At 42.6% G+C, this 14,144-nt stretch overlaps 1 long non-coding RNA gene across 1 annotated transcript; it reads right to left on the minus strand.

Moving 5' to 3' along the window:
• Positions 1 to 3,032: 3,032 nt before the first annotated feature.
• On the minus strand, positions 3,033 to 8,593 carry LOC118354916 (uncharacterized). The gene is made up of 2 exons (XR_007411533.1): positions 7,097 to 8,593; positions 3,033 to 5,656 (listed from the first exon to the last, which is right to left on the minus strand). It is a non-coding gene; the product is annotated as an uncharacterized LOC118354916 (long non-coding RNA).
• Positions 8,594 to 14,144: the final 5,551 nt, after the last annotated feature.

The raw sequence follows: 14,144 nt of genomic DNA on the forward strand, positions 1-14,144 counted from the left end.
TCCAGTTTGAAGTTTTTCCAACTCAAAGAAAAACTATGACATTTGACAAATTCTCTCTGCACCCCCATTCCTCTTCCCCGAGACACCACTACATGCCAACTGAGGTGTGCTTTCCTCCTCAGAGTCTGGATTCTTTTTCTAATGAGAAACATTAGCACCAACTAAACATCACCTTCTCCTTGGAGGTCTTACTTGTACCTCCTTGGACTCCTCCTTTAAGCTTCTAAATTTTAATAATTATAGTCTCTTCTTTTTCTTCCCTCAGCCCTCAGAGTGCTAAATGCTTCCTCCTCTCATGATATTTTCTAGTCCCCTTTGTACTCTTTCAGTTATCTAGGTTACACTTCTTTTATACTAAATTCTCTCAATTTGATAACTAGAATGGTTTCTATTTCCTGACTAGGCCCTAACTGATACAGAATGAACTAGTTTAGGGGCATAGATTAATGTAATACAAAGTAATGTCACCAAAAAACCAAGAGATACATTAAATATTCAAACATTTTTTTTTTTAAAGGGGGAAAGTAAGGGAACGAGAGGAATAAAATTCTGAGGGGGCAAATTACATCTAGTTCTATCACTAATTACATTAAATGTTAATGATACAAAATGCTCAATAAAAATGCAGAAATGATCAGAATTGATTTTTTTAAATGCAAAATCCTACAATAATTTACTCTATAAGAGACACTTTAAATATGATAATACACATAGGTTGAAAATAAATGGATGAAAAAGGAATATATAACACAAACAGTAAGCATGGAAAGACTGGAGTGGCTATATTCATAACAGACAAAAAAAGGCTTCAAGGCAGAGTATATTAAAGGTAAACAAGGACAGTTTATAATGCATGCAGAGTAAATCATCAGAAAGAGAAAATAATCATAAATTTATAGTATATAACAGCACTTAAAAATATATGAAGCAAAAAAATGACAGAATTAAAGGAAGAAATACACAACCACAATCATGGGAGATTTAAACGTCCTCTCTCAACAAATGCATAGACATAAAAAAAAAATCATTATATAAATAGAGAGTCTGAATAATACTATAAATGTGACCTAATTGATATTTATACAATGCATCAACCAACAACTTTTTTTCAAGTGCAATTGTATATTCATCCAGAGAATACATATGCTAGGCCATAAAAAAAAAAAAAAAAAATCCAAAAAATTTAAAAGTCAAACACCATGGTAATAGCAGAGAATTAAACTGACATGCAATTTGAACTCAGCCCCAGATAGTAAAACAGTAACAACACCATCAATAACATTACCAACCACCCTTCCCCCACAAAAAAATCCACACCAAAATACATTACTCTGAATGTTCAGAATATCTGGGATATAATGGGGTGTCAAATTAAGGAGCAAGTCACAGAAGCTTCTAGATGGAGAAAATTAGGCTCCTTATAAAGAAAGTAACCCAACTGACATCAGACTCATCAATAGCAATACCAAATTTTGGAAGAATGGGGAAATGTCTTAAAACCTTAAGCGACAATGACTTTCAGTTTAAAATTCTATTCCCAGTCTGTCAGTCATGTGGAGGAAGAATAAAGACGTTTTAGACATGCAAAAACTAAAACCTTATAATGCTTCAGAAAGTTATCAGAAAACATACCTCAACAAAAAAAGAATTAATCCCAAAAAAGGAAGAAGAAAGAAGACATAAAATCAAGGAAACAGGTCGAAAGGAGACAAAGACATCATATAATGACACCTGTGTCAGCAAGAAAAAAAATCTACACTGGAGCAAGAGAGAAAAGTTTCTGAGAGAAGTTGTCTAGAAAAGTTAAGAGCTGCTTTATATGAGTTCATGCACAAAAATTTGTATTTATAGTACAGATATTGGAACATTTGGAAAATTAATCATAGATGAGTGTAGAAAGAGACATAAGAAAAAAATGAAGCTATTTTCATTTCCAAGAGAAACAGAGGGCAGGAAAAGGAAGGAAACACAGTTGAAATGTGCTACTTGGCTCATCATTGAACAATAGTTGCATGTGAATAATAAACTAAAATTATTTTATTTAAACAAGTATGTGAAGGGGAAAGGCACAGAGTTAAATTTTTCTCTGCTATGACAAAAATACGGTAAAATATTTCTAAAATTTATCAGTCAAGAAATAAGCATATTATTTAGATTAAAAGAGTTAACAGCACTTAGAACAGTGACTGTTACCTGGTAAGCAATATTGGCTATTATTAGAAATATGAAATTAAATATCAGGGGAAAAAGCTAGAAGAATTGAGAGTGGTTGTCTCTTGGGCATAGTATTCAAAATGAGAAGTAAAACTATTCTGGTTCATTAGAAGCTTTTTGGAATTACATAACTTTTAAAATAATACACATGCATTACTTTTATAAAATAAAAATTAATAATAAAACAGCTATGTTATAGAATAAATATAAACCAAAATGTGAAGGCATTGTAAATGAGGAAGTAAAAGGTAATTTATAAGTATGGTGAGTGTAAATTTTAAGGAACAAAGTGTATATTGTAAAAAAAAAAAAAAAGCCATATTAAGCTCTTTCATACACTTTTGAGTTAAAAAATAAAGAATTTTTTAAAAAATCAATTATACCCAAAACCAAGAAATCTATTCCATAAACAAACAAACAAAACAAAACAGAGAGGCTTCTCTAAAAAGAGATACTGAAAACAAGAGAAACAGATGGGAAACCAGGGTGATAAGTGAAAACTAAAACTGGAATTCCAAGGCACAGCATGGGCACAAGTCACCCAGATGAAGCTAGAAGTCAGGATAGTGCTTTACAGTCATTAATAGCTGACAAAATATGTCTATCCATCAGCCCGACTACAGGAAAAAAAAAATTCTCCTGCCCATAAGCAGGAGTAAGCACTGGGTTCTTATTCTAGAACTAGGACCCTACCCTACTCTGCATCCAGGGGAAGAAGCTAGAAATATACCTTTTTGGTATTTTTACCTATAATCAATACTTAGGTTTACCAACATGTCTTACAAATTTTTTCCACACATTTGCTTCTTCCTTCATGGTTGTTTTTTTTTTTTTTTTTTTTTTTTTTTTTTTTTTTTTTAACCAAATACATCTTTTAGTAGTTACTTACTTTTTTTTTTTTTTTTTAAGAAAGAGTTTGTGGTCAATAATTTTTTTTGAATCCCACTGTTGATTGCTAGTTTGTACAGAATTCTAGACTCCTAGTATTTTCCTTTGCCTCTTTGAAAGTTATTCCATAGATGTCTTATAGTCATTGTTGCCAACGACAGATCCGTTGTCAATATGATTATCATTCTAAGTTGTCTCTCTTTTTAAAGTTTTCTTTATTTTTTATATTATGCACTTTTGATATGCACTATGATGTATCTAGGTGGGGATTTTTAAAACTTTGCCCTTCTTGGCACTTCATGGACTCAGTGCCAGAATTTAGAATTGATAGCAGGTGTTCAGCCTTTTCCAAACACCTGTGTCAGGGTGGCAGCAGGGGACACGCTGAAAAACACAGCCATCTTAAGGATAGCTCCTAGGGCACATTAGGCATGCCCACCAAAACTGTCTTCTACAAATAGGCGTGGCCCCACTGTGTCAGGAAAGAATGGGAACAGAGTCTAACAGACGTGAGATGAAGGCCAGTACTGGGAGCTCAACCTAAAACCAGACAGTGTAAGCAATAAGTGGAATTATTAGTCAAGATTGCTCCAGGTTCTCCAACCAATGGAAGGAATGGATGAAGTTGGAGGTTGGGAGTAGACCCTTCTACTTGTTAAAGATTCCTTTAACAAGACTGGTAAGAGAAACTCTCACAAGGGAAAGTAAAGCCCAGGAAAGGGTTTAGGACCAGGAGGGTACGTAGTGTCAACTGGTGGATGACTCACAGCAGCTTTCAGGGAGGGAGGAAGGGGGCAAGGGAGAAAGGCAAGAGGTGGCCAGAAGGAACAGGAATGTCATGGCTGGAGGCTTTAAAGGCTGAGCAGTTCTGCATGTAACAAGAGAAAAAGGTTGTCCAGGTGGAATGGAGTGAAAAGCGTTAGAGCAGAGGAAGTCAAAGAGCTGTGTGTCATAGGTGCTGGCAGGAGACTGGGTGAAAAGAGATGCTGAGAGTAGGCTGCTAGGGTGCTCAATGACCCCGAGAGGCACAAGGGAGATGATGGAATCAGAGCCAAGAAGAGTGGTGAATAGAACCAGGACACTGACACAAACCTGATTCAATGGCTCCCACCTCTTTCAGGGTGAACTTCTAACAGCCCCCCCGCCCCGACCCTGGCACATAAGATGGTACTTCACTTCCATCTCACCTCCCACCACTTTCCCTCTGGCTCTTCACTCTTCTCTTGAGCTACTTCCATCCGCGCATGCTGACTCTCCAACCTGGAATTTCCTTTCCCTCTGCCTTTGCCCAGCTGACTCTTGCTCAGTTTTCAGAGCCAAGCCCAAGAGTCATCTCCCCTGGAAAACCTTCCCCAAGTGATTCCCAGCCTGAACTGAACGTCTCCCCCACAGCCCTCCCCGCTCCTGTTGCATGCTAGGCCCCTCTGCCACAGTATTTACCACACCAGTAATGGTGTGGCTGCATCCCACATATTTTGGTGTCCCCAATACCTATTAGGGCTCCCGGTATCTATGAGACTCTCAATACATTCTTTTTAAAGCATATGCATGAATTCCAGGAAGTTTGAAAGAAATTGGGTCATCACTATTAAAGTGAGGAAATCAAAGAAACAATATCAACAAGTATCTCCAAGTGACCTCCAGTAACACGGAGAATCAATACAGTACAGTGCCAGTAGTGAGGAGGGGAGTGAGCACAGGGAGTGAGGGCTGCTGGGAAGGGTATCACATTTACTGATGCGATTGAGATGAGACAAGGAAGAGACCTCACTAGATTTGTTTGTACCGTGCATGTGATCCTGGCTTACAGGAACAAGAAAGAAAGGAACAGAGAGGCCAGCAACATTTGGCTGTCCACTATACGTCATCTCATGTCATCTGCACACTAGGCCCCCAGGATGGAAACTGACATCCCCATTTTACTGGAAAGCCAGCATCAACGTTCGCCATGGAGTCTAAGTGCAAAGTCACGATAAGTCTGTTACCCTTCCTTCCCAGGTGTAGTGAGATCAGCTGATGACGTCAGGCTTGCACTTCCTCGAGCAGGAAACTCATACAGACTCCTACAAAGGCAAAGGGTCTTGCCTTTTGGGTCTTCATATATCCTAGAGCACCTAGTATGCGTTATAGACTTGTGAGGACTCAATATGTATTTGTTGATGGAATGAATGAATGAATGAATGAATGAGCAAATGAACAAGTCAGTGAATGGATGAAAGCTGAACTGCAGGAAGTGTAAGGATCAGGCCTTGTCAGTACTTAGCATGCATTATTTTATTTAACCCTCCTGACATCCATAATTACCCTCCATTTTACAGATGATTAAACCGAGGCTGAGAAAGCTTAAGAAATTTACCCAAGGTCACACAGCTCGTAAGTGACAGAGCAAAAGTTTCCCCAGGCCTTTCTGCCTCAGAACCCCCACTCTTAACTACTCTGCTACATTGTCTCTCAATGAATGAATTCCTCTGAATTAGTGGATTGCTCTGGAGATCTCAGCTTCCCCGTATGAAGACAGATGGTCCTTGATGTCAGGACCATGGTGATGTCACCACTAGGGAAAAAAAAATAAAAGGCACAAAACATGGGGAGATGAGGGTGATTAGTTCAAAATGTAGAAAATCTAAAAATACATTGGCTTTACTTTTAGATATTTGTCCGACAGGGGTGGGACAACCTTAATTAATGTAATAGGACAATAGGAATTAAATTGGCTTCGTCACAAGACTTTTACAGGATGACACAGACGGTATTAGTACCCAACTTCAAAGATTTGGAAAGATGTTCCTGCTAACACTGGAGAATAGAAACCTGTTTTTCATCAACTAGGCTGGCCTGACAAATTAAGTCTGTGGAGTCATTAGATTAAGATAAGAGCTTATCTCCTAGGCTGACATTTATTCAGAGGTTTTTATACTGCTCAGCTAGTAATTAGTGCTGTTGAATTTTTAACACTGCTTTGTCCAGTCATTCAAAAATTTTAGAGGTGTGTTTGCTTCTCCTGTGTATGTTTTCGGTTATTAAAAATAGAAGAGGAATCCAAGTGAATTACTCTAGAAGGTTTGAATAATTCTTCCAAAAGTTATTCTACAGTGAAACATGCAGCTTAATGACTTATTTGCAGAAGACGGGAGCAGTTCTCCCAAATTGATAAATGTGGAATAAGGAGTTGCCTTTTACTGTGGGATCTATAATTTATTTCAAGGCATACATATTATAAGTTTATTATGTTCTAGTGGAATCATTAAAACTGTGATCACATGCAATAACGGTTTCCTGCTGCTTCACACCCCCAATTCAGCAAACATACTATAGATTCAGGGAACAGCTCAGAGCTGTGGGGTTTTTGTTTTGTTTTGTTTTCGGTTTCTTTCCTATGGTTGATTTGACTGTGAAGGTTATTTTTCCAGTTTTCTTGTAGTTATAATAACAACTTGATGACTCTAGAAAAAACTAATACAGTAATCCCGCACGAGTATCTCGACAGTCGGTCCAACAACCAATGCACACATACTATAGACTTTCAAATGCTTGGTTTGCAAGATTCCAAGTTCTATGTTGAAATACTAATTAGTTGGGTTTTTTTGAAATACTAATTAGTAATCAGACAGGTAAGACCCCTGGTTTTAAGAGAGTTCATCACGTGGCTAAAGTTGTATCCTGTTACCATCACATCATTTATTTTGTCCTAAGTGGGACATCTCTCAGCACTCAACATATTGCATTTGCCACTTTAAAAAAAAAAAAAAAAAAAAAAAAAAAACAACGTGGCAGAGAGAATTCCACAGGGATAAGTGAAAGTATTTGACTGTTCTCGTTCACCTTAACAGCAGCCTCCAGGAAGCCTCAGAGAAAACCCTACATACTTCAGAGATTCACTTTGGAAGGTGAGTTCTCTTTCATTAAAATGTGGCCTGTGTAATCTAGTAGTGAACAAACTTCAGTTAAAGTCGCTTGCTAAGCAGCCTCTGGGTGCACCGGGTACCCCACTTACCGTCACGCAAACACCCTGCCGCTGTCTCGGAAAGCGTTTGAAAATCCTCGCATCGGTCATGGCACACAATCACCCTTCCTCAAGGATGCAGTTTATCTCACCAAGTGAATTCAACTATACTCTTGGCACCCCTGGAATGTACCGGAGGGAGCACTTTGCCGCTTCGACAAGCCGTTGAGCCTCAGTTTCCTTAACTGAAAAACACAGGATCGTCTTTAAGTAGACCTGCCAGGGTCCTGCATCTCAGATCGGTGATCTGACCTCCAAAGTGGAGGAATCCTGAGAGGCCAGAGAAGAGTAGTAAAGGAGACACCACTGAGTTTAGATTCACCTGAGGAAACTAGAGATTAAGTTCAAAATAGTAAAACAGGAACTCTTAAATTATGTGATTCTACTTTGTCACGGAAGTCACGGTAGACCTGTTGGATAAATGAATGAATGAGTGAGTGAACGAGTGAACTGATGGAGGGGTAGCATGGGATATTGGGATTCGGAGTCAGACACACCTGTATTCAATTCCGACCTCTGCCGTTTACTTGCTCTGTGCTCGTGGAAAATACTTAAACCTTCCCGGATCTGCTTCTTCACTAGTCAATCAAGCAAAAATAACCAGCCCACAAGGTTGTGGGTAGGATGAACAAAAGCCTACAGGAGCACAAGATAGGGGCTCAAAATAGATTTGTTTTCATTTCTTCCCCTCTCCCCCCCACCCAGGTTGTTTTGTTTTGGTTTGGTTCCATTTTGCTTTTTGTTTGTTGGCTTGGTTTTTATTCTCTGGTCCCACATGCGCGAAGTTGTAAAAACGTGACCATCCAGCTTCCAAATTCATGTGCTCGCAACTACCACCGGCACATTTGGTATGCGTTATGATTACCTTTAATGTGTAATGACAAAAGAAGAGGAGAAGAAAGAGCATAAAGCTTCTCTTCCAGCTCCCCATGGGTAATCAGGCCAGGGGAAGGTAGGCGGCATTCAGTGTGTTTACAACCCACTCCATCTCAGTCCTCAGCCTTCGTTAACTCATCCACCCCCACCCCCAGCTTGCCGAAGAGCAACATGTAATTAGAGCACTAACGAGGTCATTTAGCAGAAACCATGGGTAGGGAGTAATGAATGTGCTATCAGGCTCGGAGAACAGCTTGGGCAAAAATCCAAACAGTCCATGTTCAACTCTGATGAGCCGACCTAAACTTGGAAAACAGAGCTTGGAAAAAGGTTAATAATAGGACATCAAAACTGAAAGCCGCCCCTCTAGAGAGACCCAGAGCAGTATTTGGAGCACAACCCTCCAGGAGCCGGGCTGTGCAGGTAGTAGGCTTGGCAGGAGGAGAAGCTGGGTGGCACCCAGTACCTGGCAAGACGGCTTAGGTGCTTCGGTGCCATGATTGGGGGCCTGGACAAGACAAAACCTGGAAGGGACTTCGGAGGTCACCTAATTCCATCTCCCCATTTTACAGATGAGTTTGGAGTGCTCCGGAAAGCTGCATTGGCTGGACCAGCCAATTAGAAACTGACTCAGTCTTACAACCGAGGCCTCCAGATGAACAGGGAGGTGTTTGATTCACCAGTCCGTGCTGTCTAAGGAGAGCACGGTGACATTTAGAAGACCATTTGGACAGTGTACAATGAGGCTTTAAGTGGGGCCAGTTTTACTTGGACCACTTCTAGAGTAATTAAGTCCCAGAAGAATAAACCATCTATTCACCAGTTCGCATTTGGAATTAGCACTCCTAATTGAGTTGCAACTGCTAGCATTGCTGTAGCTTTCAACTGTATAGAAAAGGAAGTAGGGGAACACAAACCCAAAGAAGCCAAATATCTCCAAATCCTTCACCCGCTGATTCCCAAGCTAGGCCTGTGCCCCAACCCCACACCCCGTACCTCTCAGCTCACGGAGGTGGGAGGTGTTGCCTTCGTCTCTGCAGACACCAAGCACCGCCAGAAAGCAGGTTAAACCCAGGGCCACAAGCCATACAACTCTTTTCTTTGGAGTTTATAGATGTTGTTGACGTGAATTTTTAAAATTACTGTGAAAGGATTTTCCCAGTGTGTTCTCCCCCCACAATTAATAGATATTAAAAGTACAACCATGGTCATATAGAGGGTTCTATGAAGGTTTTTTAACATTAAAAAAGAATTTCCGGGGGATCCCTGGGTGGCTCAGCTGTTTAGCACCTACCTTTGGCCCAGGGTGGGATCCTGGAGACCGGGGATTGAGTCCCCCATCGGGCTCCCGGCATGGAGCCTGATTCTCCCTCACCTGTGTCTCTGCCTCTGTGTGTGTGTGTCTATCATAAATAAATAAATAAATAGATAAATAGATAAATAAATAAATAAATCTTTAAAAAAAAAAAAGAATTTCCATGGTCAAAAAGGTAGGGAAACTCTGTTCTGGCCCTTTGCTCCAGATATTTGAGATGTATCCCTACATATTGCTGTTTTTAACAGCATCCTTTTTAAACGCGTGCTCTACATATTCTCAAGTAGAGAAGAAAAAGACTTAGTCACTATCAGTACTCAAAGTGTTAAGTACTGAAGTATTAAATTTCACAGGATGGATTTTGTTCCAAGGATTACTGTTATTTCAACTAGCATTTACTAAGCACGTACCACATACACAACGCTACTAAGGGGTTTGGGAAGAGTGAGATAGAGGATACAATCTCCGTCTTGAGAAACCTACTGTGGATTTGGGCAGGCCCAATGTGCCTACAGAGATAGTGATGAACAGTCATAAGAAAATATATGGCAAATTCTAGAAGTTTCTTATCTCCCAGTAAATACATTTTTGTCTTTCATTTAAAATGGTTACTGAAGAGAGTAGCTTTGAAGTGGCCTCTGGAACCAGGAGGCATTTATTTATTTGCTCTTTTGATAGGTGTCGTGCCTCTCTGGGAACACTCTTCTCAGAACAGCCTCTCCATACAACTGGGTTTTCCCAAGAATTATCCCCCAGAAGTCAAGTTTTCCCCCACGGGTTCTTTTCCTATTTCCTGGGCATTTTATACTGTGCACACCCGGATCCCACACACATGCCCGCTTTGTTCTCCCACAGCCAATAGGAAGCAGGGAGAAAATCTGCCTGACAGGGGATGGTAAGTCTCAGTAGTATGGTACGGTGCCAAAAATAATGTGAGGGTGATAACCGTGCCTGAGGGATGGGGGACTGGGAGGGCAGATCTCATTCCCTTAACACAGTCTTCCTTGTTTGACTTTGAAAACAATATCGTGATAAGAGAAAGCTCTTCAAAGCTCCAGATTACCAACTAATTCAGGCCTCCTTATAAAACAGTATGGGACACAGTTTCATGGCCACAGATGCCACCCAGTTGTTGAACACCGAGGACTTAGCAAGAAGTTTGCCTCCCCTTCGCCCCTCCTCATTGTAGGAGAACCTCGCAGAGGCTGATGACGCTCTGGTGGGGTGAGAGCCTGCTGGACTGGAATCCAGGCTCTAGGATGGGCAGCCCCTGGCTCCAGGTCTAGCTCGGGAACTTCTGCGCTGTGTGGCTTTGAGCAAGCGGCTTACCCTCTCTGAACCCCATTCTTCTTACTGAAAAACACACCTACTTAATGGTATATACTGTATAGGGCTATCGTGAAGGTTAAATGTGACGAAAGATCTCAAGACACCTGAAGCCTAGTGGGTGCACCACGGATGTTAGTTATTGTGTTTCCGGAGCCAAGTTCCAAAACGCTCTTCTTTAGGGGAGGAAAAGGAAAGAAGCCACCTTGTTGTCAGGATGCAACAGCTGGTGCTAGGAACGAAGGCAACCACATCAGGGGAGCGTGCCACCCATCCTCGGAGTCCATAGATGTACTTTATGGATACAGCAATTTGCATCTTGTCAAACGTTCCCTAACGTGTCGCAAAAATCCCCAAATGTCAAATTAGTGAGTAATCTGTACGGCCCTGCAGATCTTGTTATCCTCTGTGCCTGACTCATAACATATTTTGGGCGTCCCAGACACCCGTTCAAGTAAATGTTAGTAAATAAGGAAAATCACATCTCCCCTCAGAAGGCTCTGAAATCAGTACCAGCTCCTGCTTGCAAAGAAAGAATATAAACCTTGAAGGCCAGAGAGTGACACGGATTTCTTACGGCTGATTAAGCTGTCACCAATAACTATATACCTGGCATTGACCATATGCCCCGTCCTGAGACAGGCCGGAGGTGCGGGCAGGAGGGCAGGGATAGGGTTGCAAATCTCAGTCACTTACTGGGTACTAGCCACTTGGCTTCATCTACTTCTTCTCATTCTATCTTCTACAAATTCCTTGTTATTTATTTAGCAAATACTAAAATCGTACTTGCTGAGTGTGTTGGGCCTACTTCTTGGACGGGGCTCTCCGTACAAATGGATTATAAATGTTTTACAACCTTTATAGCCCCTCAGTGAGGAAGGCACCATCAGCATCCCACTTCACAGATTGGGAAACGGAGGCCCGGGAGGTAAGGCCACACAGTTAATGGCAGACTTCCAGTCGAAAGCCAGTCTGGCTCCAGCACCTATACTCTTCACCGTTAAATGCCGCCTTCCCGGGTAGGCACCACGAAAATCCCCATTTTACAGACAAGGAAAGTGAGGCTCGGGAAGGTGAAGCAACACTACCCAAGACAACATACAGCCACTGGGTGGTGATAGAGCTGGAGTTCATATAACCCTACCCTGGACCAGCAGGTTATAACTTATACAGAGGCTAAGAAAAAAGTCGTGCCTAAAGAAGTTTCTACCTCTACCGGCCAGGCATCGAAAAAGAGCGAGACCAATAAATGCAACAAATGCCAAAGAGCTCCGCCCGTACAGGTTCATTAATATTACAATAAATTAGTAGCCACGGCTCTTAACTGTGAGAGTGAGAGAAGCGCTTCTCAAAACAGGGCTGAAGACTGCCCCGGAAAATGTCTCTCTGGATTTTGTGTTTGTTTGTTTTTTTTTTTTTTCTTTTTTTTCAGTTTCCCTGACTTGAAGAAAATTGATATGAACCCAAGTTGCTGAAACTGCAAGATATATATTTATACGCTTTCTCTATAATGTGTGCCTAAACCTTGTTTTTTTCACTCTGTTAACTTTTCAAAAACTGTTAAGAAGAAGAGTGACAAGATGCTGGCGAGGGGGGCAGGAGAGGGAGGCAGGGAGGGGCAGCGGATGATACGCCAAGCGCAGTGATTTTCCTGAGAGATGTTCCTCTCCTGCTTCGGGCTCCTGCGGTCCCTCTGGGGCAAGGCACGGACAGGAGCCCAGTGACCCCTGGCCTGAAGTTGCCAAGACCATGGCAGTAAGAATCTTGGTTTTATGGGCTGCTATTAGACGAAGACTCGAATGAAGATTTTTGGACAACAACTGGATCTAGCAGCTGGAAAATACTAGGGACTAGGGAGATTTAACTGTAAACTCTTGCACATGAAGCACAAATGTTAGAAAAATCTTGCACACTGTTACCCCCTTCGAGAAAGGGCCCCTGCTTTCCTACTGCATCTCCCCTGCAGGGTCCCGTACCCTGGCTGCCACCCGACAGACCAGAAGAGATTGCTTCCCTTCGGCCTCTGGACCCCCACCCCCGCCCATCCCGGGTGCTCAGCCAGCGTGAAGGCCCGAGAACTCTGCACCCCATCCACCCAGGTCCCCTGCCCCCTTCCGGACTCCACACTTAGCTCCCCAACATCTCCAAGTCCTATTGCCCACACCCTCAACCACCCTCCCACCCAAGCATGTTTCTCCCTTCCTACCGTCCCTAAGTCCCCACTGCTTCTTCCCCAGCTCCTCGCTTGTCCTGCTGCTGCCAGTCCTGCCCGCTTGGATCACCATCCACATGGCAGCTACACAGAAATCCGATTGTGTCATCAGAAACTCACTGCCCCGAGGACTCAGTCCAATCTCCTTGGCTTGCTCGACAAGCCTTTCGTGTGACCTGGCCCCCGTCGTCCCTTTGGTCCCATCTCTCCCACCATCACACGCTGTGCTCTATTCCCGCTCGGTGTTGCAGATCCTTAAACACAAGCTCTGCCTCCTCGTCACCCTCCTCCCTCCCAGGCCTTCTGCAGTTCAGGATGAGCTGTTGTCTCCTCTTCCAGGCCTGACTCCTCCCTGTGCAGCTCAGCCGCCCCACCTCAGGCCCCGGCCGGCATGGTCAAGGTGCGCTGAAACCCTCCCTTACAGAGAAACCCCACATCAGATGGCTGAGTGACACTGATGATCCTTTGAAAACATAAATGAGGGACACTTGGGTGGCTCAGCGGCGGAGCATCTGCCTTCAGCTCAGGTCGTGATCCCGGGGTCCTGGGATCGAGTCCCACATCAGGTTCCCTGCATGGAGCCCCCTTCTCCCTCTGCCTGTGTCTCTGCCTCTCTTTCTGTCTTTCATGAATAAATAAATAAATAAAATCTTAAAATATTTTTAAAAAATCATAAATAAATAAATAAATAAATAAATAAATAAATAAATAAATAAATAGGATCACATCATTCCGCTCTTAAAAACTCTAATTTGCGCTTGGAGCAAAGTTGAAACGTCCCACTGTCCACAAGGCCCTACTAAATCCAGCCCCAGCCTACCCCTCCCACCTGCTCCCCTCGTTCATGCTGTTCCAGCCGCACTGACCTCTCTCTTCCCCAAAGCACGCCCGCACTGTTCCAGCCGCAGGGCCTTTGCTCTGGCCATGGCCTCTCCCCGGACTACTCTATCTCAACTCTGCATATGGCTCAGGTTTCAGTCCAAGTTACCTCGTCAGAGAATCCTTCCCTGACCACTCACCACAGGAACTCCCCACGTAAGTTCCACTGTCTTTGTAGCAAGTACTGCTATGTACAATCATCTTGTTCCTGCTTTACCAAGTTGATGGAGGCGGTTCCCCAACTCAAACATCAGCTCCATAGGAGCAGGGCTCTTTCCTGGGTCATTCTCGGCTGTTTCTCCAGTGTCTAGAAAAGGGTTTGACAGTAGCAGGTGCTCAGCAAATATCTGTTGAATGAATCAATTGATGAATGAATGAGAAGAGATCAGGGGGAAAGTTGGAGGACTAAGAGAGCCGGTGAGTGACTTTGC

The sequence above is a fragment of the Canis lupus genome, chromosome 6, assembly GCF_003254725.2.
Source record: "Canis lupus dingo isolate Sandy chromosome 6, ASM325472v2, whole genome shotgun sequence".
Taxonomy (NCBI): Eukaryota; Metazoa; Chordata; class Mammalia; order Carnivora; family Canidae; genus Canis; species Canis lupus.